The 24,910-nt window shown below is 41.8% G+C and overlaps 1 protein-coding gene across 2 annotated transcripts in view; it reads right to left on the bottom strand.

Moving 5' to 3' along the window:
- ADAMTSL1 (ADAMTS like 1) overlaps positions 1-24,910 on the bottom strand; it is a 943,111-nt gene that overhangs the window by 465,492 nt on the left and 452,709 nt on the right. The window lies entirely within an intron of this gene.

Genomic DNA, 24,910 nt, shown 5'->3' with positions numbered 1-24,910 from the left:
TATTTTTTGTATATGAGTAAAGTTGGGGATCATTACTGTTTATTCACAGTTGGGTCACGTTTGAGGCTTTTCCAATGTTGACATATGTTTTAAGTAAGTCCTAATGCAGACATCACAAGTGGAGAGATGTTTAATTGCACATCCTAATCGCCTAGTATTGGACAATGGACTGAGGTGACATTTTTCTGAGTGCACTTCCTAGATTGAAAATGTCTTAAAGCTCTATTTCTGACCACTGGCACGTATTGTGGATGTTTTTTTCTCTCTGGCCTACTTATATGGCAACCTATTTCCATTCTAAATGCCAACATTTGAAAGCTTCTTTCAGGGAAGCTTGGAAATGAGGGCTTGTTTTATAATATTCCATAGACTTGCATTGGTATGAAGGAATTTTTGCCAGGGAGAATGTGCAAAAATTATACAAATGGGAGTCTACGTAATGATTTGGAAGAGTTTGCAAGTATGAGAAGTCAATGTCTGAGCATGAATCAGTATGGGTTCTATGTGAGTTTAATGACTTCGAAGGGAATTTCTACACCAATAAAAAACTAAAACCCATATCGATTTAAAAGGTACCACAACCTGAAAAACTTTAAAGCAATCAAAAGGAGACAGGTCCTGTAGGGAAGTGAAAGTCTGTGAACCTTGATGAACACTCCTATGAACCATAATTGAAGCCCATAATTTAGATCTAGCCTGCTTTTTCATTACATCACCAATTACATCCCCAATTCATTTCCTTAACCTCACCTATGATTATAGGATCATTTCAAAGCTGGTAATTTTCGTCTAGGCCTAAGCTTTCCCCCCAAACTTATGAGCTACTGAAAAAAAAAGGGTTTAACATTTAATACTCTGTCGAGCCATAATATGGTGTGCTAGACATAATACAAATGTAATTTTAGTTGCAGATCATGAGCATATAGAGTCAGAGCTTAGAATGTATAACTTGTCCTAACAGTTTCTGGGAATTTAACATTGGAGTCAAATAATTATAGAGCAACCCCTGCTTCTGTTCTCTTTTAAGGAGTACAACAGCAATATGAAGGGAAAGACAAAGTTCACCCAGTGTTCTAGAATGTTCAGCTCTCAAACAAGTGGGGAAATATGTTTCTATTTGCAAAGCTCTTTCATGTTACACATATCAAGGTGCTTTACTCTGGGCTAAAATTGTACCTGTAACAACAACAATAATGTTAATTCTGTGCGCATTATATGTTGAAGAAATATGGGTGTACAAAAACTAAGCCCCAATACATGATGCTGACCGAATTTGACGCAAAACCATGTTATTTGATTGTTGCAGAGAGGAGGACTCTGTTACAGTATATAGTCTAGTGGGGTAGTCTTTATTATAATAACTAGAGAGACCTTCTCCTTTATTAATTCTAATAGCGGACATTGTGTGTATTTACATACCTTCCCAGTGAGGTTTTTCTAGTATGTACCTACCTGGGGTTTTCTCTTGTAGTGTGTGTACCTCTCTACATTCATACAAGTGAAGCTGAGAAGGGAACAACAGACTTCGTAAACGAAACTACTGTAAGTCTGATGTGCTCTTCTTGGCGACATTTGTAAGAATAAGAATGTATTGAAGACAAAGATGATCCAATGTTTCCGCTGGCACAACAGCCTTCATCAATTTGGTGGCCACTTTATTGGTGGTTTTCTCACTGTAATGTTTCTCCATTTTTTATATTTACAGTATCTATTCTTGGCTAGCTGTTTCTAGTGCAGCCATAGCATGAGTCATCCTTCTAACAAATTACATGGAGATGTAATAATGTTTGGCCCCAGGTTAAAAAAAACAACAAAAAAACACGTTTCCCAAAGGAAAGCTGCAATAAAGTACTGTACACTGAAACTGTATCATGTTAACATCTTCATTCATCTTACAGTGCAGGAACAGAAGAATAGAGAGAGAAACGTCACACAAATTCACAAAACAAATGAACTTTGGACTTCTGCAGCTCGCACTTTCCCCCTGAAAGATGCCAACTTATGTAAATATTTACCCAAGAATTTTCCAGAAAAAACGTTGCAATATTAACATTTGCTAGAATTGTGCTTATACCAAAGAATGGCACTGGATCACATGGCCCTTCAAATATGGCAATTTTACATAGTTACATAGTAGATGAGGTTGAAAAAAGACATGTATACGTCCATTAAGTGCAACTTAATTTAGACGACAGATACAGTATTCTATATTAGTACTTACAGCATATTGATCCAGAGGAAGGCAAACAAAAAACTCCAGTGAAATATCATCTAATGATATCTCATAAGGGGAAAAATAAATTCCTTCCTGACTCCAAATATCAGATTACTCACTGGATCAACATCCTTACAATGTTTACTTATTTGGTATTATATATCCCCGTATACCTTTCCTTTCTAAAAAGATGTCCAATCTTTTTTGAACAAATCTATTGTATCTGCCATCACAGTCTCCATGGATAATGAATTCCACATTTTAACTGCCCTTACTGTAAAGATCCTTTCCTTTGTTGCTGGTGAATTCTCCTTTCCTCCAACCTTAAGGGATGACCCTGTGTCGTTTGAACTGCCCTTGGGATGAATAGCTCTTTTGAAAGCTCCTTGTATTGTTCCCAAAGATTATCTATCCCCTTTATTAATTTGGTGGCTCTTCTCTAGCTCGTCTCTACTGTAGTTCCATAATGTATTTTCTAAGGAGTGCTGCCCAAAATTGTACTCCATGTACAAGGTGTGGTCTTACTAATGCATTATAAAGGGGCATCATTATGTTTACTTCCCTTCCATCTATTCCCCGTTTAATGCAAGCACTCCTAAATCCTTCTCCATCAAGGATTCTCCTGATGTATCTCCATTTAATTAGTAAATTGCCTGTATATTATTGTTTCCCAACTGCATAACCTTAAATTGATCTGAATTAAACCGCTGTAGCCAGGCTGGTTTACTTGGCTACTAAGTCTTCCCTCCCTGGCAATAAGTCCTGGTAAAAGCAGGCCTGCCAGGAGTTATCATGGGTTTTCCCCACTCACAGTAGCTTCTTGATTGACAGGGGAGGTGGTGGGACTAGGTCTGTGTGTGTCCAATCACTGGATTCATACCTGGTACCTACTTCCCTTGTACTTAAGGAACTGCACTGCTACATTTAGTAAGTGCCTTTACCTCCTTGAGAGAGACTGGTCTTCCCTAACAACTGTGCAGCGCTCTGCCAAGTTTGTACTCTCTCCCCTAGGGGAGTGGAGGGGAGACTATACCCTTTACTCCACCAGGGAGTAAGGAAAGAGCATGGACTGCTTCAGGGCCCCTTGGCCTGGAGTGGAGGTCCAGGGTACATCCTGACGGTGAAGTCCCACGAAGTGAAATATGCTATGTATGCTGTTCCATCTGCCAGTGTACTAAATAAAGTGATCCTGTTCAAAGATATCTTCCTGTCTGAGACTACAATCTATCAGGGGGAGAAGAAGGGGGAGGGGAAGTAAGTTCTCCTTCAGGGATTGTCTCCACATCCTGGAGCCTGAAAGAGATGGAGGCGCTCGCACAGAGAGAGAGAGAATCAGATCCTACCCCAGAAGCCTGTCCTGTGTTCCTCCACAACACCAGATCTACTGTAAGTCAGCAGGTATGCACCACACCATGTAGGAAAATCTCGCAGAGGGGGAGGGGGGGGGGGGGAAGGCCGCTAGACCTCATTCGCCATTTACCTGCCCAAGTTTCCAGTCTATCCAAGTCCTTACTGAAAGAAATTACATCCTGCTCTGATTCTACTACTTTACACATTTTAGTTAAATCAGCAAAGATGAAGACTTTGCTCTCTATGCCAAGCTCAAGGTCATTAATAAACAAGTTTAAAAGCAGAGGTCCTGGTACTGATCCTTAAGGTACTCCACTAACAACTTTAGCCCAGAGCTATAGCTGTTCACACATATATTTTGGGGACTGCTTATCACTCAATGCTCATAATTGTTGGCCTTGAAACAACAATAAATGATCAATTACCAGAATCAGTTGTATTTCCTCTCTCTTTATTTTGTTTTTACTTTTACAATAATACCACAACAATAAAAAGATCTATACAGTTGACATGCTTGTTGAGAGAGGACTGCAATGAGTAAAACAGAAGCACTGAATGTGGACCACCTTAAGGGTGATCTTCTCCATGCAGTTAATTTCTCAAATCAATAAGCCAACCCCTACAGGAGCCGAGAACAAGTCTGAGGCACCAGTTGGACATGGGTAGGTAAATAAGACAGTGTAAGTTGCCTCTAGGTCTGTTTTACGCCTATGTTAGGGAAAGAGGTCCCTGCTCTTCTGCTATTACTGTATTAGATACTGCTGCGGCCGAGTTTATTCGCGCATTTGCCCGTTCTCGGCCGCAGCAGTAACCTGGCGCGCGCCGGAGGGTGCCGGGCGCGCGCCGAAGCAGCGGAAGAGCGCCCTCCGATCGGGGCGCTCTCCCTCCCGCTGCCGGGTCCGCCGGGTCCCCCGGAACCCCCTGCCGCCGTCCCCCACATCGCGGGACACCAGGGCTGGACGCGCGTGCAGGGGGCGCTGGCACCCGATGACGCGTGACCGCGCATCGGTGACGCGCGGCACGCCGAGGGAGTGGGGCTAGCAAGCCGGGGCATCCCCCGGCTTGCGGAACTAGCCCTGCTCGAATAAATCGTGTCGGTAGTGTATGGGGCTCCCACCATAGAAGAGATACTGAATATCTATCATTGTGATGGATTACTATGCCCTAAATATCCTCAGTCATTATTGCTTCCTCTTCTGAAATCAGGTAAACAGAGTGTAAAGCCTCACTGATGAGCATTAAACTGAGTGTGGTTTATGTTCTCCACGATAAAATGCAACCAGCAGACACTGCGAATTGTAGAGTATCACAATTAAAATTCCTGAACTCAAATGTCCTTAACACACTATCACGTTGACATCGAGGGGGATCTAAAACTGGAGCGTCACTCACAGCAAGTGACGGCAGTTTGTTACACGAAGACCTTGCATGATTTTGAATCAGACCAAATCACTTAAAGCGGCAATCCCTGCTGCTTTTATTTTTCCTCTGACTCCAGTGGCCATACTGTTTCCCCAGTTTGCATTGAGGACTACCGTCCCTCCGTGGCTCACCGTTTTGGAACCGTACATCAGGAGACCCCATAATCATATACGATCACACACCAAGAGAAAGTCGTCTTAAAAGCGAAGGATTCCAGATTTAAACTTGATTTGTGAAATAGAATTACAGAAGTGCAAGAATGCACATTTAAGAGTAACACGCATGTATAAAACTTTTTCATGGCAAGTAAGGGTCTTGGGGAGAGAAATGTGCTTCCAAGTTTTTTCTTAATTGTGAAATAATTCTTTGGGATTTTGAAAAATGTAACATAGTGACTTATTCGGCATGATTTTAGGCCAAGTGTGTAGCCAGTTCTCTGTCATCACGTTACGTAGCAAAACAGCTTTTACAGAAAGTTAGAGGGTGAATCTCGGGTTACCAGATGGTTCCAGGTCTTTAGGGACCTGTTGAGTTGGTCTATTTCCTATGATTCATTTCAATAAGACATTTTGGGCAGGACACCCCAAATACGCAAAGAATCAAACTATTTTCTTATGAACTTGGAGTGGAAGATGCCTTGGAAAAAAAGTATTAGGTTATGCTAATGCGATTTCACTGCTGGAGGTGCTAACACGTGTTATATCTCAGTCAATTCATCACTTAATAAAATAAAATCCGTATTCTGATTTATTGGCGCCCAGTTTTAGGGCCTAAAAAACTTCTAGAGGACTATTTTTTTTCCAGGTTGACTAAGCTGTGCTCTGCCATAAGACACTTTCCAGTGCTGAAAAACAGCTTACAACCCAAGTGAATAGCCCATAGAGCAGGCCTGCACAACTCGTAAAGTGTGAAGGGCCGAACTGCTCCAAGGAAAAAAAAATTGGGCCGCACGGGTAAAATCATCATCATCAATATCATCATCATCATCTCTCCTCCAGCACCACATCATCATCATCATATCTCCCCCAGCACCCCTCATCCTCATATCTTCCCCAGCACCCTTCATCATCATCCTCATATCTCCCCCAGAACCCCTCACTATCAACCTTTGCGATACTCCCCATCTATCTCTCACACCCCATCTCTCCCCCTCACCCATACACATAATACTCCCCCTCCACATCAAACACACAATACCCCCTTGCACAGCACACACATCACATCCCCCTTGCACTTCACATCCCTCTCCCCCTGCACCTCACATCACTCTCCCCCCTTGCACCTCACATCACTCTCCCCCCTTGCACCTCACATCACTCTCCCCCCTTGCACCTCACATCACTCTCCCCCCTTGTACCTCACATCACTCTCCCCCCTTGCACCTTACATCACTCTCCCCCCTTGCACCTCACATCACTCTCTCCCCTTGCACATCACATCACTCTCCCCACTTGCACATCACATCACTCTCCCCCCTTGCACATCACATCAGTCTCCCCCCTTGCACCTCAAATCACCCCCATGCACCTCAAATCACCCCCTGCACCTCCAATGACTCCCCTGCACCTCCAATGACCCCCCTGCACCGCCAATGACCACCCTGCACCTCCAATGACCCCCCTTGCACCTCAAATCATCCCCCTTGCACCTCAAATACCCCCTTTGCACCTCAAACCACCCCCTTGTACCTCAAATCACCCCCTCCTGCACCTCCAATGACCCCCCTGCACCTCCAATGATCCCCCTGCACCTCCAATGACCCCCCAGCACCTCAAATCACCCCCCTTGCACCTCTAATCAACCCCCTTGCACCTCCAATGACCACCCCCTGCACCTCCAATCGCCCCCCTGCACCTCACATCACCCAACAGAAATAATGCGGCCCGGGACAAATGAAAGGAGTAGGCCCCCCACCCCGAACCCATAGCGCACCTACCACGAAAAAATATCTTTTAGAGCGCAACTTTTACTTAACTGTTTTCTTATTGTGATACAGAAAAAACATGACATCTCCCCCTCCTATATATATATATATATATTTATTTATTTTTATTCACGTTTGCTCAACTTGGATAGGATGTTCTTGGCATTTTAAATAGGTTTTGTTTGTGCACAAATCATACTTTTATTAGATTGAAAGGAGCAATCCAAGCAATATCCTACATGTTTTTTTCTATATAAATAAATCAGTACTGTAGTATTAGATAATACTTACTGCATTTTTTTAAATTTAACTCTTAATGCCTTTTTTAATGAGTTTTAACGTACTGAGCATCCTTTGATTTCTATAGCCGGTTTAAACACACTTCTCCAGCAGTGCAAGATCTTTGTAACACACTCCTGTTTGTGATAATTTGTTGCCAATGTTCACAGCAGCTTGAACTGCAAACTGCAACAATAGATACTGTTACTGTAGTAATATGAGAATACATTGTAGCTGCTGAGTTACACTGACTGAAGGATTGATTTGAAACTGAAATGCAGCCATTTAGTGAACCCTGGGGAGCACGAATCGATCTGCAGCTTAGGTAATTCATTTACACTCAAGGTAATCAAAGGCTGCATACATTAAAACAAAAATATTAGTGCAGTTTGGACTGCCTCTTTTATTCTGCCTTTTCTATCCATGTCTTGGGGTATGTCATCTGCTTTGTTGTATTATTCTTGGTTGGTGGATTTTATAAATCACAGTACGAAGTTAATGCCAGGGACATGAGTTTCTTCCACTGCTCTGATTTTCCTCGTGGATACGATACCTACTCAATGCCAGATAGGCCAAACACACTGCAAGCATATAAAAAAAAAAATATTGCACAGTAGATGCTTAAAACTACAATCTTTACGTCAGTAAGAAAAAAATGCAAATATAATTTTCCAAATATAGATTTTGATAGAATACTGTATTAGAACCCGAGGTTCATTCACTTCAAAGTCTGAAACAAACACAGAAACGAATCGTTTTATTCCATAGAAGGAAAGTCTTCTTCTACCAATAACACAATTCTAGAGTCTGAATGACAAATAATGACCCAACTCTATCTTTAAGTGTATGATTGGTATAATCGTCATTTATTCCAGCGGTGCGCAAACTGGGGGGGGGGTGACGCGGCAATTACAAAGGCGCGAGGCCTCTGTAAATGTACTCACAAGCTTCTTGTCCACGCGTCTCCATGGCAACGTGGCATCAAATGACGCCCGTTATCATGGAGTCGTGACATCAAATGATGCCGCGAGTCACGTGATGTCACATGACCCTGCAGCGTCATTTGATGCTTCGTTGAAGGTAAGGGGGGGGGGGGCACGATTAAGCAGAAGAGCAGGCAGGGGGGGAAGGGGCGCAGCACAAGAAGTTTGCGCAACCCTGCTTTATACTACGCAAGTAACAGAAAACTGAGATATAAAATCACATCTGTAATTGCAACCTTGAAATACCCAATTAAATGCTAAACTTAAATCAATCTATAAATACTGTTATTACTACCATTCTTGTTACTTGATTTTTAGACCCTAATGGGTTAAATAAAGCCTAATAATATTTAACATATTTGCATTGGTGTGAGCTTTAAAAAAAAAAGGTGTCTACAGGGTATGATTTAATGGACTACATGCCTTAAATATGTGCATCCAATTGTTGGTTTCAAATTGCAATCCTCCTGCTCTGGATCTAATAAAACACTTATAGGTTTTCACTCTACTGGGAACCTTAAAGCTGATTGAGGAGGCAGGGTTTCAATGTTTAATTGATAGGGTAAAAATATTTTGTATTCAACATTTCTGGGTCCGATTATGTTTTGTTTCTTCCTCGATGTCAACTTTTATTTCTTGAAAATAATCATTTTGAGTACATAAAAAACCTGCATGTTCTGTGTTTCATAACTCATAAAATCCCTACCTTCTTTTTATAATCTATTCAGAGTTGTGTGAGTAAAGCTTGTGTATACATTATAGTATAAATATCTGTTATTTTAAGTATAATCTATCCCTGATGAAGGCGCTTGCATGCACCGAAACTTTGGATGTTGCTATGACTTTACCTTTTGACTAGTATTTCGTTTTGGTGTACTGGACTTTAGCTCTTTAGTATACTTAGACCTACCTATCTTGACAAGGATACGGTCCATTTTAGAACCCTTTTAGCATTGTTTCTTTGCTTTTGCTTTATTAGACCCTACTCTGGGTCATCCCAAGTTGTTGGCACCTGATCATTTTTTTATTAAACTTTGAGAAGGGCTCAGGCAGTAGCACGGTTGGGAGAAGGTTGGCTTATTTTAGGTTAGCTGATCAAGTAACTCGGAGGGTTATGTTGTGAAGGTCATCATGACGATATACTTGGCACTGGTGGACTAATCAGTAATAGTGATGATGATGATTATGATAATAATGGTAATGATAAGGCCGCTCCTGCAGTGATCCAAGTGGTTTTTGATTAAGTTGGTCAGGAACTTAATTGTTTACACACTAAGGCCTTGATTAAAGTTGCTGTGCGTATGCGACGTCACGAGCTGCCGTCGCTTGCGCAAAACCTACACTGCAGACAGGAGGCATCGGGAGGCGACAGGGAGGCGTGGCAGAGATGTGGGAGGCGTGGCTGTGATGTCATGTGAGCGGTTCACCCTCATTGGCTGAACCTCTTCACGTGGCCGTCGCTTGGAGAGTCAAATTAATTTGGATTCTACCTCTCCGTCGTGCCTCCGTGCAGTCGCGCGTACTATATGCAACTTTGACGGAATGCAGGTACAGCTGAACCCCGTTATAACGCGGTCCTTGGGGTCCACAACCCTGAGACCGTGTTATAACCGGGATCGCATTAAAATGTCACCGGCATCTAGATCTCTCTCCTCATTGCAGATGTCAGCTCTCTCCTCTTTTCATAGGGCTGTGTCCACATGCTCTTCTCTCTGCAGAGATTATTTAATTACCGTATTTCTTCGATTGTAAGACGCCTTCGATTGTAAGACGCACCATCGATTTGGCCCTTACAATCGAGGAAAATTACTTTTTCACTCTCCATGTTTCAGGAGAGGTCCCATGTCAGCGGAGGATGAAGCGAGCGGCGGCGGCAGGAGAGGTCCCACGTCTGCAGATGTTTGAAGATGGACTGCGGGTGTGTGTGCAGCAGCAGGACAGGTCAAAAATCGGCAGGTGAATGAAGATAAGAAGATGGCAGGCGGATGTGCGGTGGGGGCAGCAGGAGATCATAATAGCAGGAGAGCTGAGCAGGAGCAGAGCGGCACAGGGGGAATGGCTTGGGAGGTGCACACTGTAACCGGAAGTCAGACACCGGTCAACTTCCAGTGTTACAGTGTGCACCTCCCAAGCTGTTCCCCTATGCCGCTCTACTATTATGATCTATTAGCTGCCTCCACCACCGCACGCCCGCTGTCTTCTTATCTTCATTCACCTGCAGACTTGGGACCTGTCCTGCCGCCGCCACCGGGCTCCCGCCTGCTGTCCATCTTCAACCATCTGCAGACGTGGGACCTCTCCTGAAACATGTTAAGTGAAAAGAGGGGGTTAGTACTGTAGACACTTTTTTTAATACATCGATTCTAAGACGCACCCCGATTTCAGACATGTGAAAATCGAAAAAAAGGTGCGTCTTAGAATTGAGGAAATAGGGTAATAAATATTAATTATGTATTAAGTATTAATAATTATGTATTATTAATTAATAATTCTTTATTAATAATCATTTATTAATATTAATCATTATTAATTAGTATTGATACTTATTAATAATAAATAATAATCATTATTAATACTTAATACTTAATTGTTTCTCCCCATCATGTCTTTCTCTCTCTTTTCTCCCCCTCATCCCGTCTCTCGTTCCCCTCTTATGTATTTCTCTCTTGTATGCCATTTTCTCTTTGTGTTCTTCTCTCTCCTTTCTGTCTTTTTCCCTTTCATGTCTGTTTTTACACCCGTGATGTAATCCTTCCCCTCCGTGTCACCTTTCCCAGCCTGTGTCTCAGGCCCACCCACCTACAGAGGCTCTGTAGAGGAAGAGATTTCCCCTCTGTGCTTCCTGCTGCAGCTCAAGCCCCCATCGGGAATTAATGTGCAGGCAGGAGGCCGGGCCCCCTAACACACCGGGCCTGGGACAGCAGTCCTGGCTATCCCCCCTGTCAGTGGCCCTGCTCATTGAGTTTACAATGATATGATTGGGATTTTTGTTCATCCAATCCTTTAGCAGTGATTACAGATCTAATAATAATAACTTTATTTCATATAGCACTTTTCTCCCAATGGCACTTACAGCACTTCACAATTACATTTAGTGCACAGTACGCAGCACACAGGATATTTTACAGACAGCTCAGGGGTTCACTAAATTGCTGTCAATGCAGCAGAAGAGGACCCAAAATGCAAAGTTCTGTGGGGAAAATCATTTGACCAGGCAGTCACGAGATACAATTACTGCAATGCTAGAGAGAGGGTGGGGCTGAAAAAGGGGTGTGCCAGAGCCTGTTTTAGAAGAGGATGAGGCTGTGACTTTGTAAATGGTTGCTATAGAAACAAAAAATGGTTGTTACATTATAATACATTAAAAATGTCTTTCAGAGTTGTTTAAAAAACAAATGCTGAAAATGAAATGTATTTTCTCATAGCACAGAACGGATTTATTAAAAAAACACAGACATGTAGAATATTGCTTTGTCTGCAGCTTTAAATTGCAACATTTCACTTACTGAGCATTCGATTACTGTGCTCTGTAAAACTAAAGGCCTAAAGAAGTAGTCTAAAAAAAAAAAGGGTTGCACCCTGAAAACAAGATTAATGTTACATCACGGTATCCCAGAACTACATTACCAGCGCATTATTTGATGGAAATTTCTCATGTATGCATTTTGTGCTTTAATTTTTAATTTTTTTTTGCATTTTGTGGAAACCATGGAGCATGGCAAGATGAGACGAATTTATTAGCAGGTCTGCCTTTTCATGGATAGAAGAATGCCCAGTACACATGACCAGGGAGGCTGCAAGGGAGTTCCCGCTCGATCTGGAGGTATAAAAGGCTGTGGCTTTGTTTATGAAATAATTGAGTAACTGCCAGTCCCTGCCAGAGTGCTCACTTAATAGGTGAAGGGTCATACGGTCCTTGAGCCGCTGACCCCGTAAACCCCATAGCCGGGCCCACGTGACCCGGCTGTTGTCGCGAGTGGGTGCCCTGAAGTCATGTCCAAGTAACCCCACCCGCTCGCCACTCCCCCCGGGCTTTATCAGCCCCGAGCCCCGTCTGGCAAGGACAAGCACTTACCCCCCTCTGCAGCCGCGACAGAGGTAACCTAGTCAAACTGACCCCTCCTTTAGGAACTTTCAGTCCATTTCGTTTTCTTTCGTGAAAAAGTGATGACAGTTAATTGTACTCGTTGACCGAACGAGTAGCCAAACACTGATTCCCTGCCAACATTTCTCATTAACAAGGGACGGGTGGGTGGGAAAACGTGTCAACCGGGAGCAGAATGAGCACGCTTGCTTCCGGCTGTGTTTTAAGTCTCAGTTCCGGCTCCTCCCTCTGTCCATCCCCCTGGCTGCGTCATCCGCCGCTCGTGCCTGCGGGATGCAGAGCGGCCAGAGACCCCTAGCGGTGAGGAGGGGCCTTGCCCTCTGGTCATTGTGGCCCCTCGCCTAGGCAGCCAGAGGGGCAGCTTCACTGATGGACACACTGTAACACTGCCAAGATGACATCGCCAACATCTGAACTGCGGATAGAAGAAGCTTGATACATGGTACGGAAAAGTATTAAAAGAGTGAAACTTCTGTACATGCCATTTTATACCATATACAAGGCCTGCACAACTGCAGTCCTCGAGCGCCGCAAACAGGCCAGGTTTTCAGAATTTCCCTACTTCAGCACAGCTGGTTCAATTAGTGACTCAGTCATACTGAGCCACTAATTGAGCCAGCTGTGCGGAAGTAGGGATATCCTGAAACCCTGGCCTGTTTGCGGCCCTCAAGGACTGGAGTTGTGCAGGCCTGCCATATACAATCATGTTACATTTGTAACTGCACTTCTGCCGCTGACACTACATTTTACATAAGCTGCTGATCTGTTGATATCTTCTTTAGGTTAAATTGAATAGTGTACCAAGTTTTTGTAAATCTGTTAGCATTTCGGTCACATTGTTTGTGTGTGTAACTAAAGCTTGAGCATTCATTTAGGGCCTGTGAAATAATAGAAATGTAGAACTTACAATAAACACACAATACATCCTTGTTCTTTATACACAGGGCAATAATGAGGCCTATATACATGTACTAAGCATTGCAAAGTTAATTTATTGCGCTTGTGTGCGCCTACAGTATGTACTAACCTCGTTTTTTCACTATGCACCTTAAGCGACAATTTAAAAAAAATCAAGTTCCCTGCATATTAGCACCGATGATATGGTATGGGGTGTACTACAAAATGTATCAGAGCGCTGGAAAAAAAATTAGATGAATCAGCGTCAAAATAGGGCACCAAGTAAAATCTGCCGCAAATCCTAAAAAGTCTGTTTATATTGTTAGCATAGAATGAAGTTGCTACAGAATTCGCCAGACTTCCCGTTCGCTTGGCCATTGGGGAAGCCCTGAAAAAGTCAAGGCGCTGGGGGAGGTGGTTGCTGCTTCAATGGGACCTCCCGCAGCATGACTTCTTCGGTCAGGGCTGCATTTGGCACAGCCATGGGACCGTGCGCACTCGCGGCCACGTGAACGGTATGGCTGACGACATCTGTATGTATCAAGCAAACACTTGATGCAGCACTGACGTTTCATTACATAGATTAGAAAATAGGATTAGTTCCCCAGTATCTCTACTATAAATAATGTTACACTAATAATATATTTACAGAAACATGCTATGTAATCGTATGTGTGACATCATATACTGACCATCACACACGTGACGTACAGTTTATAATGGTTTGTACTCATTTTAAGCATTAACATTTTGCCACGCAAAAAAAAAAAAAAATCAAATATATTCAAAGCGACTTGGCCATAATTAAAAGGAGAGCTCACACTGAGATTTACTAATACTAGGGTAAAGCTGGGGATGAGGGAAGGGAAGGAGAGTACCCTCGCAGCAGCTATGAATAGATTCTGTGGTGCTTCTATCCGGGGTAAATATAAACTAATACTTGTGAGAGAAAGGGACCCCAATGGAGAGCACTCAAGCAGATGCACAGAGTACACTAGACAAAGGATATGTGTGTATGTTGATAAGTGATATGTACACGATAAAAACCATTTATTAGAGTCTTAACTCAGAATAAAATAAAGTTGGACGCTAGGTGCCCAAATAAGACTCAATGAAGTCAAAAAAGCGCAGCGAAAGTAAAAATTGCCAGTTCTCAAGTGTATAGTGCGGACTACTGCCCTTGATGATATATGCAGGGTAGAGTCAGATGTAATCAGTGCCTCCTAGAGACTGTGTCCGTGAGTATTTGGTCACAGGTATAGTCACTTGTGCCTATCAGTATGAGTGGTGTATATATATGTATATATCACATCACCTCGTATATATAGGTAGGTGAAACCAGTGAGTAGTTAGCTGTAGTGGAATCCCAGGGGACAGACTAAAGTCACCAGTCATAGGGTAGTCTGTATCAGCAGGTCGCTGCTTTAATCCCTGGGCGAGGGGGGGGGGGGCAGCATTTCAGACCACCATAGGGATTAATCAGTCAAGTCACACTGAGATTTAAACTAGGTTTACCTGTTTTAAAGGAATTGACATTAGCACTTGGCTACACTACTCCTTCAATACGCGCTGTGATTTAAATGAGTCTCGTATATATTGGCCTACTGCTAGTTCATTCTTCATCAACAGACCATACATGGAGTCTCCCTCACTGTTAACATTTTTCAAAATCCTAGTTATTGGGTTCGTTATACTGTGATAATCGACTTGTCAAAATAACGATTCTTTGGACCGTAGAAGTAAGCTACTGGAGGGGGGGGGGAGGAGGGGGGAAGGAACGTAAAATGAGTTTTTTAGGGAATTATCCAAATGTTTAAAACGATGCCAATGTCACAAAATGGGTTAATTTCTTTATACATGGGTTAAATTAGAACCACCTGGATTTGGGGTTACATTTTGCTAGATGGATGAATTTTGATATACCAAGAAAGCAGTAATAATAAAATATCTAATATCTTGAAGCAGCACTTTTGATTTTTTTTTTAATACTTCACTTTATATTTTTGTGCTTTTCATAAGAATCCTCTAGGATCTGATCATTATTATTCCACTGATTTCTAATGTGGCAGATCCACACCCTTCTATCTTATTAATTCATACCTGTGCACTGGATATATGAGAAAGCATTTTGGATGGCAAGAGCAACCCAAGGTCACGATATGGTTTTATTTGCTTCCATAATCATAGAGTGCAGAGTATATCAGTGATCTCATATACTGCACATCAATATTGCAATAGAAAGCTTTCATATCTGTGTGAGGCATAGCAGGCTTTGCTCAGCTAATATCAGTATAGCCCGATTTTATAAGGCAGCGTTATTTTTTTTGCTGCAATAAAGTTATGTTGAAAAGTACATACTCGACTTATAATCGGGCCTGTCTTTGACAAAGGCCTGACAGGCTGAAACGCGTCAGAGGATCCGTTTGCACGCTGTGCCAATAAAGTATTTTTAGAGTCCCTACATCAGCCTTCTTCAAATTCTTCTTCCACGTTTGTGTGGCGCCTAGACCTCCTCTGGGAGGATTTCCATAACTGAGAGAAGCTAATCTATCCAACCCAGTAGTGCAGGGCTCTGCTTACTGAGGCCCTCTCTGTGGGGAGTGGTGGAAGACTATTCCCCTTACCCTACCAGAGGGTAAGGGAAGAGCAAGGACTGCTTCTGGTGGCCAGTGTCCAGGATTGTAGTTCTAAGCAGATCCTAAGGGTGAAGACCCTGCTGCTGAGAATTGATTGCAGTGTAAGCTGAACGCTGCCTTTGATTGGTGAGAGAGAGAGAAAGTAACAAGAATAAAGAACACCTGTTTTCACATTCTCCTTGCCTGAGACTGAAATCTATCATGGAGGAGAAGAGATAAGTTCTCCTGCAGAGATTTCTCCCCACATCTCTGGGGGCTGCAAGAGATTTCTCCCCACATCTCTGGGGGCTGCAAGAGATGGAGGTGCTGTCACGGTGAGTACGATTCGGGCAAGGCCCCAGAAGCCTGTCCTGACCTCCCCTATAACACCATGCGGGAGACTCAGGGCCGCTGTTTATCAGCAGATATGCACCAAACTACCATGAGTAACCAGAGCAGCTTTCCCCAGGCTAGACCCTATATAAGATTGGGTGGGGGAAACAGGGTTACATATACTTAAGAAAAACAACGACATTATTAAGCTTATGCAGCATTTATACAATGAAGTTAGCTACCTACAGTAGGTGACATTTCTGTTTTGGTGACACAAGTTGTGCATCACGAAGGTTAACCTTCTTTAGCATTCAATATAGCTAGGCAGTTCTTCCGAGGTGGATTTTTCCTCAATATCCAATTAAATTATGTTAGAAGTGAAAAAAAATATATATATATATATATATATATATATATATATATATATATACAGCTCAACCCCCTTATAACGCGGTGCTTGGGGTTCAAAGAATCGCATCGCGCTATAAGCGGATCGCGTTAGAAATAATGTACAATTGTATGATTTGTACAATAAAGTATTTAAGATACCAATAATCGTGTGGTAAAGTATTCATAAAGACAAAAATTGGGAACCACGCTTGCATCGCGCTATAAGCGTATCCGCGTTGTAATGGATCGCGTTATAGCGGGGGTTGACCTGTGTGATATATATATATATATATATATATATATATATATCCATGTAGAGGTATCAGTACCGTGTTAGCCGAGCTTCAATAATCAAAAAATAAATAGATGATACCGTTCTGTGGCTAAAAGCATTTCGTTAGCCACAGAACGGTATCATCTATTTATTTTTTGATTATATATATATATATATATATATATATATATATATATATATATATATATATTTATATATATATATATATATATATATATATATATATATATATATATATATATATATATATATATATATATATATATATATATATATATAAATAATATATTTCTAGTGAAAAATCTAAATGTGCTCTTTAATCCCTCTCAGAAAGAGATTTTATTTTTCACACTGTGCTCCATGACATCATCACCCAAATGAAAATGACCAGAGTCATTTACCAAAGAGAAAGCAGACTGCAGTCTGCTGGCCCTGGAAAGAGGAGACTTTCATATTGTTTCAGGGAAACCTGTTTTTCATTACCACGGTAAAATTGAAATGATAATTATGACAAGGCATCATATAACAAAGAGCAGTATGAAAAATATATAATATTAATAACACATATTGCTTTAGGGGGTTAGCACCACGCTGTATATTTTTTATTTTTTTTACATTTGTTCCATTTTAAGCTGAAGTGAAGTACTTTGTGGATGCTTTGTAATATAAAAGGAGACATACTTTGTCAGCCTCTCGGCTCTTGTAAAACAAGAAGTCCCTGAAATAATTCATCTTTTTGCAATACTGCACAGAGGAAGACTAATGTAACTTATTTCTGTTAAAGTGTATACATTACTAGGTTACACCATACGGTCTCATAGGAATATTGCCCAAGTAATATTTGCAAGGTGATTGATATACTATATACAATTAGTAGCACTATTTATCTTTTAGACAATATAAAAGTACTATAGTAGATACATCTAGAGCAATCCATGCAATATCCTACATTTGTATTTTTTTTAAAATAAATCAGTTCCGTAATATTAGATAATATATATCTATAGCGAGTTTTAGCCACCTCCCCAGCAGTACATCTTTGCAACACTTTCCTGTTTTTGATCATTTGTTACCAATATTCCCAGTCTTCTGCAAACTGTAGCAATACATGTTACCTTAGTAATATCCAGATGCATTGTAGCTGCTCACTTAGGCCTCGATTATACCAAGAGCTGCAGGGCGGCAGCGCTATCCTGTGATGTCACCCTGCGCTGCCACCGAGCGGCACCTTGGTTATACTGGGGAGACAGGAGAGAAAGTAGCAGAGGAGGCTTGGAGGCGTGGCGGAGGCGTGGCAGAGGCGTGGCCGTGAGCGGTTCGCCCTCATAGGCTGAACCGCTCATGTGACACGGCCGTCACGCCAAGAAAACAATTTAGTGAATCTCTTCAGGAGACTGCTGCCCTGCAGCTCCAGGCGGCGCGCTGGTATGTAAACCCTCAGCGGCTTTCAGCAGCTTGATTTCCAGTCGCATGGCGTCACCTGCGACTTCTGGTATAATCACGGCCTTACACTGACTGAAAGATTGATTGAAACTGAAAGGCGGCCATTTAGTGAACCCTGGGAATCAGGTTATTTGCTGATCGATCATGGGAGAACCAATCCATCAGTAACTTAGGTAATTAGTTTTCAATTAAGGTAATCCAAGGCTGCATATATTAAAACAAAACGTTTTTTATTTGTAATTTTTTATGCTCCTTGGACTGCCTTTTTAAAGGAATCAGTGAATTACAACACTGCTGCCTACAAACACCTTATAATAGGATGGGCCAAATGTACTAAGCAGTGCTTTGCCATAAGACACCTTCCTGCGCTGGAAGATGTCTGATGACACAGCCCTCCTAGTAACATGGCCCTTAATGTTCTGTAACACACAGCAGTGTTTTGTAGGAAAAAGTGCTGAAAGAAAACGCATTTCTATTTTCTGTATAAACGGTTTTTATTTTTCCATTTTGCAACAGATTTTCAACGCAAAGAAAATGTATTTGTATTTAAACCACAATAAATAATACAACTTTAAATGTGCTACAGAAAGCAGTTATCCCCTTCCAGTTAGTGTTCTAGCACAATTCCTAATAATCCCGTCATCACTATATGGAGGGTACTCTTGTTGATCCCCCCCAAAAAGTTGTTGAAGGAACAAAAAACACAAAAAAAAGATAAAAAAATTATTTGGAATTCCCCCACACCAATATACATAGCGGGCCATAGGTTGTATACAGTGCTATGCCGTAAGACTCCCCCTGGCAATGGACGGTGTCATATATGGAATAGCAACGTTGAGTAAATATGGGCCAATATACACGTGTTTCTTTAAAAAAACCTGTATAAGCTTCAGAACTACTTTGGATTTCAGCAGGAGACTCACAGGGACTGCAAGCATAGACCATCAACACTACCTAAGAATATCACAGTATCGTTGAGAATGCAGCATCCAATGCAGAGACAATGTGCAAATTGTAGTTTGTTCAACTTTATTGTTATAATCTTTAAAAAAAAAAAAAAAAAAGGTTAACTAGCCAAATCTTAAAAAGCATAATTACCCGCAGCAGGCTCAAAGGTCCTTTGATGTGTTGAAATGGAGTGTTGCATGTACAGGTTTGAGTGTGCACACTCCCAAAAGGTGTCTCTACAGGAATACCCTGCTACAGTACTCTATAGAAAGTAGAATATAGTATTGTATTTCTTTACAACAAGCCTTCTTCTAGTGAATGCAATTTACAGTGCACAACTTTCCACTTAAGGTCAAGTCCCTTTAAAAAAAATAATATATATATATGCACTCAACTTGTAATCATTACTCCTGAAACACCTGGGCAATATCTTCTTAATTTAAGAACATTGGGTATTACTGTTGTGTCTGTTAATTCTGTATAACACACAAGACAAACTAATGTCGGACATCACTGCATTGTGAACACATGTACCATGTAGTAAAGGTTTAGGAATTTTAGGATGGGTTGTTTCAAAGACATACACAGTAATGCATCGCCAATATAAATATTACAAAACATTCACTAAAATGAATGCCATATTTTCTCCCTTAATTCTCCAATTTTATCAGACACAACAAACTCTTCCTTGTTTCTATTGTCTTTGCTTTCTAATCATTGTTAAAATGATAATACTCCAAAACAGCTTGCCTTACTTATTCCTTTGAGTGACAGAAATGCAAAAATAATGATTTGCAGAGCATAATCTATAAACCACTTTTATCCTGTTTGTGAGTTCACGTTTGATTGGCCAGTTTTTTTTTTTTTTTTAACTCATTTCAACATGCACTCCACCCCTCAACAATTGCTAGGATGTCAAGGATTATTACTGTAGATACCACAGTATAATTGGGGAATAGTCGCTAAACTGCAACAGCTGACTGACTGTTCTAGGCTCCTTACTGGAATAGCTGTTATTAATCTCAAACAGCTACTGTAGCCGTTCAGAGGGAAAAACAACGACAACAAAAAAAAAAACACCTTGTGCCTAATATATAAATACCATCTACAGATATTGTTATCCAATATTTTTTATATTATTCCCCAATTATATTATTTATCCTGATTGAGGGCTGGTTGTATCGTGCATGGTTGCTGCCTGTGCATATACTTTGAAAAAGTATTATTAGTCTATATGGTCAGAAAACATACAGTAGGTAGTCTGTACAAAAGAAATGGGAATATAAATTGAAATGTATTTTGTACATTGTAATATTGTGTGTTGTTAGTATCAGTGTATGTAGCTACTGCACGTTGCTCCTATTAAACGTTATGTTCATCTACTTGTGATTTGCAGTGTGTCTATAAGAGGATTAGGGACGATTAACGTGACACATATAATAATGTATGATCAAAAGATCAGAAGTATCACATTCTGCATCCTTTTTTTTGATCTTTTTTTTTTCTCCGCCAAAAACCTCTGAGGCTAATAACCTACATCAAATGTGAGAAGCTCATTTAACAAGCGTCTTGCCATTACCACACCTGCGAGCTGAGGATTGTGTCGTCCATCAAAGCAAATGTTATCTTGTCTTCATGTTCATCATGTGTCACAAATGCCCCATGGGGATTTGCAGTGACTGTGGACATCTACCACGCACTATACTCAATACACTGGCAGCACTCTCTTAAAAAAGAAGCAGAGCAAACTCGTATCAGGTATCAGATATAAAGTGGTAGACTTCTCGTGTATACAGTACTTTGATTGCAAGGTCTGGACATTCAGATCACATTTCTAGGAATCCCACATTTTTGCTCTACCAATAACACAAAAGAGCTAAGCTATTCTCTGCAGGAAGTCGCCTTGAGTCTGAAGTGTAGACACCTTACATATTGCAGTCTGGGTACAGATATCTTTGGAATGTGACAACTAGTGAGCTTCTTGACAGCTTTAATAATGAGACAGGCTTGACTCCTCTTCACCACTTGGTCAATTAGTGTCACTTCTCAAAATACATTGCTCAAATGGCTAAAGAAGTAGAAGTGTTAGACTGTGATCCAGGAGATTAGGTATGCGACATCAATAAACCAACCTGTTTAGTACAACATTACACAAAATATACAGTATCTGTCCTATAAAAAAAGAAAACATATACAGCTCAACCCCGTTATAACACAATCCGTTACAACGCTAATCCGCTTATAACGCAACACAAGTGTGGCTCCAAATTTTTGTATTTATGAATACTTTACAACACGATTATTGGTATCTTAAATACTTTATTGTACAATGCATACAATTGTACATTATTTCTAACGCGATCCGCTTATAACGCAATGTGATTCTTTGGACCCAACCACAGCGTTATAAGGGGGATGAGCTGTACTATTATAGTAAATATTTTTATTTGTACAGAATGTTTTTGATTGTGAAAATATCCAATAGTTTCCTATTTTGGATACATACTGGTGTTAAAGAGTCGACCCTACCATTGGATCACTGCAGTTTTGATAGTGCTGATGACTTAGGGGCCAAGTACTACTGTATGACAATTTGTACAACCTCATTTTAAGTTGTGCTTGTGCGCCCCTATGTACAAACCTGAAATGTATCTATCTGTGGCATCAGCGTCAAATTGTTTTTTGTGGTAGGCTCACAGAAATTGACTGAGCTAGGCGTACAGATGTTGATGGTATGTACCCCTCTTCCACTCCCCCCCAGCTCCTGTAATGTGGGCAGTGATGACTGACCTGTGAATCACCACTACACCGGTAACTGTGCTGCTCAGCCACATCAAAGCCAGATCTGGCACACTGGGACCGGCAGCATCGGTGATTGACAAGTCAAGTCACCGCCGCTCAGCGAGGGAAGGGAGAATCATCCTCATCAGAGATAGATGCCGTGTGAGTGCTTGGGTCGGAGCTGGTCTGAGCCCTCCTGTTCTCTGCCCACCCCTGCTCTCAATGAACACTGGGGCAGTGAGTCTGTGTGAGAGAAAAAATAAATAAACCATGCGCAACTAATTAACCTCTAAGTGATGCGGTGCAGTGCCCGTAACCTTTAGATAATAGTGATGTAACCCAGTATAGAGTCCACAGAAGACCACAGTGGAAATAAATAAAATAAATAACCGTGATTGATGATGGCGTCTGCTGCTATAAAAATGGGGGGGTGGCTCCGCACCCCCCAACACACTAGGAAATGGAAACAAAAAACAGCGCACAACGCAAATAGTGAAGTATGTATTACATAAATGTATTGAATAAAAAATGTGTAAATTCTGCGTACATCAGATAAGAATATAATAGGCAGTAAGTGTGTTAACACACTAGTTACCACTCGATGACTGTTGGTGTGGAGGTAGTACACTTGTTCCTCTCTTAAGGTGCTTACAGCAACAGCTGTATTCTGGGACTCCCCTGTGAACACCTGTTCAAGCCGTCATCCTCTCCATATGGAACAGTCCTTTAGACCAGCTGGGGTCCTGCCTCGATCGTAGCCGTCAGAGGGTCCCTCAGGGATTTCGGCAAACGTCCAGAATAGCTGGTAAAAGTCGTTAAGGTGTCCTTCTCCAAGTTGTCACACCGGGAGGAAAGTCTGTTAGCTGCAGGCTATGCTACAGCGCAACACACCGCCGCTTCCTTGCGGGACGCCACGGGATGACGTCACAGTGTCCGCGACTCCAGATCCGTCGGCCGGAGTGTAGTGCACAGGGCCCTGAAGAAGTAGGTTGTACTACGAAACGCGTTGGAAGATTAAGTGTTTATGGTCTGTGTGCCTTGTATCAGATTTATTAGTCCTTTGTGAGTTTCTTGCATTGCTATTGTATCCACCATAGTGCCTACTAGGTGGTACTTCCGGGTCTCTGTTAGACTGTGCACTACACTCCGGCCGACGGATCTGGAGTCGCGGACACTGTGACGTCATCCCGTGGCGTCCCGCAAGGAAGCGGCGGTGTGTTGCGCAGTAGCATAGCCTGCAGCTAACAGACTTTCCTCCCGGTGTGACGACTTGGAGAAGGACACCTTAACGACTTTTACCAGCTATTCTGGACGTTTGCCGAAATCCCTGAGGGACCCTCTGACGGCTACGATCGAGGCAGGACCCCAGCTGGTCTAAAGGACTGTTCCATATGGAGAGGATGACGGCTTGAACAGGTGTTCACAGGGGAGTCCCAGAATACAGCTGTTGCTGTAAGCACCTTAAGAGAGGAACAAGTGTACTACCTCCACACCAACAGTCATAGAGTGGTAACTAGTGTGTTAACACACTTACTGCCTATTATATTCTTATCTGATGTACGCAGAATTTACACATTTTTTATTCAATACATTTATGTAATACATACTTCACTATTTGCGTTGTGCACTGTTTTTTGTTTCCATTTCCTAGTCTGTGTTAGAGCCTGTGTGTGAGAGAGAAAGAGAGAGAGAGTGTCTCTATGTGAGAGACAGAGAGCCTGTGTTTGTGTGAGAGAGGGAGAGAGAGATAGAGAGAGAGACAGTCTGTGTGTGTCAGTGTATCACAGATACACAATGACAGGCATATAGGCTCCGACGGAAACGGGTAGCAAAAGGGGTCGGTCTATCCTCCCTGGCGCATAACAAAATACTGGATCCTACAAATTTTGTCTGGCTCCTAAATACTGTATGTTATTTTTTGACCATCCCTGATATACATACATACATACATACGTGATTTTTGCAGTTATGCTATGGCGGTCTAAATGTTCTAATCTATTAAACACTATATTAGAATAAACCTGGTGCTAATATAATAGTTTAATTTATAAGTTATTTCTGTATATTCTTTAGTTGTTTGACATATACAGTACCATCTTCTTCCCTTATTGTGGTTTAGCTTTGCATTTGCTAAATCTAAGCAGCTTTTCATTCAAAACCCTACGGTTTTATGTTTTTAATCAGTTGTGTAGTATTAGATAATACTTGCTTTTTCCAATCCATATACATCAGGGATGGAAAAATCCCGGACGACCACGCCTAAACTCCCCCCCCCTCCCCCTGGCGCCTGTGCTGTGCGCAGTGATGACTGACCAGTCAATCATCATTGCATCGGCAACAGTGCTCCCCACCATGCTGGCCATTAGGATGCAAGGGCAGAGGAGTGAAGAGTCCCACTGGACATAATAAGGGGGGCTACATCATTATAACACAGGGCTTGACCTAGAACACAGGATGGAAGAGGTTCATCTTTTCAGAGTGCCTGTCTGATCCCCAAAGATTTAGGTGGAAGTCAAAGCATTAGGTGAGGAGATTATGCTATCCTATTCATTGACAAGACGTTTGAAACCAGGGTTACGTGATTGCTTTTACTGGGATCGCAAGACCTTGATCCATCCTGCCTCTTGCTTGAAAGGGAGTTGCATTATATCCCCTTTGTTGACTTACGCTGCTCTCCCAGAGCCGCAGCAGCCATCAGTGGTAGGAATAGCATGAAAACATAGAGGTCCAGAAGCAGTGCTATGCCATAAGATAACAATAAAAGTAGAAAAGTGCAGACGCACTGGAAATTTCATAGGGGAACTCCAGCTCCACGCGGTCTCCTATATAGCCCTGTGGTTTCCTATATAGCCCTGCGATCTCCAGGGCAGAAACCTCCAAACACAAAAAGAAAGTTGAAAAGGGGCGCAGTTGTGTTAGAAAAATAGAAA

The sequence above is a fragment of the Ascaphus truei genome, chromosome 1 (assembly GCF_040206685.1).
Source record: "Ascaphus truei isolate aAscTru1 chromosome 1, aAscTru1.hap1, whole genome shotgun sequence".
In the NCBI taxonomy this organism is placed as follows: Eukaryota; Metazoa; Chordata; class Amphibia; order Anura; family Ascaphidae; genus Ascaphus; species Ascaphus truei.
Note: the sequence above shows the minus strand (reverse complement) of the source record. Positions and strands in the feature narration are given on the sequence as shown.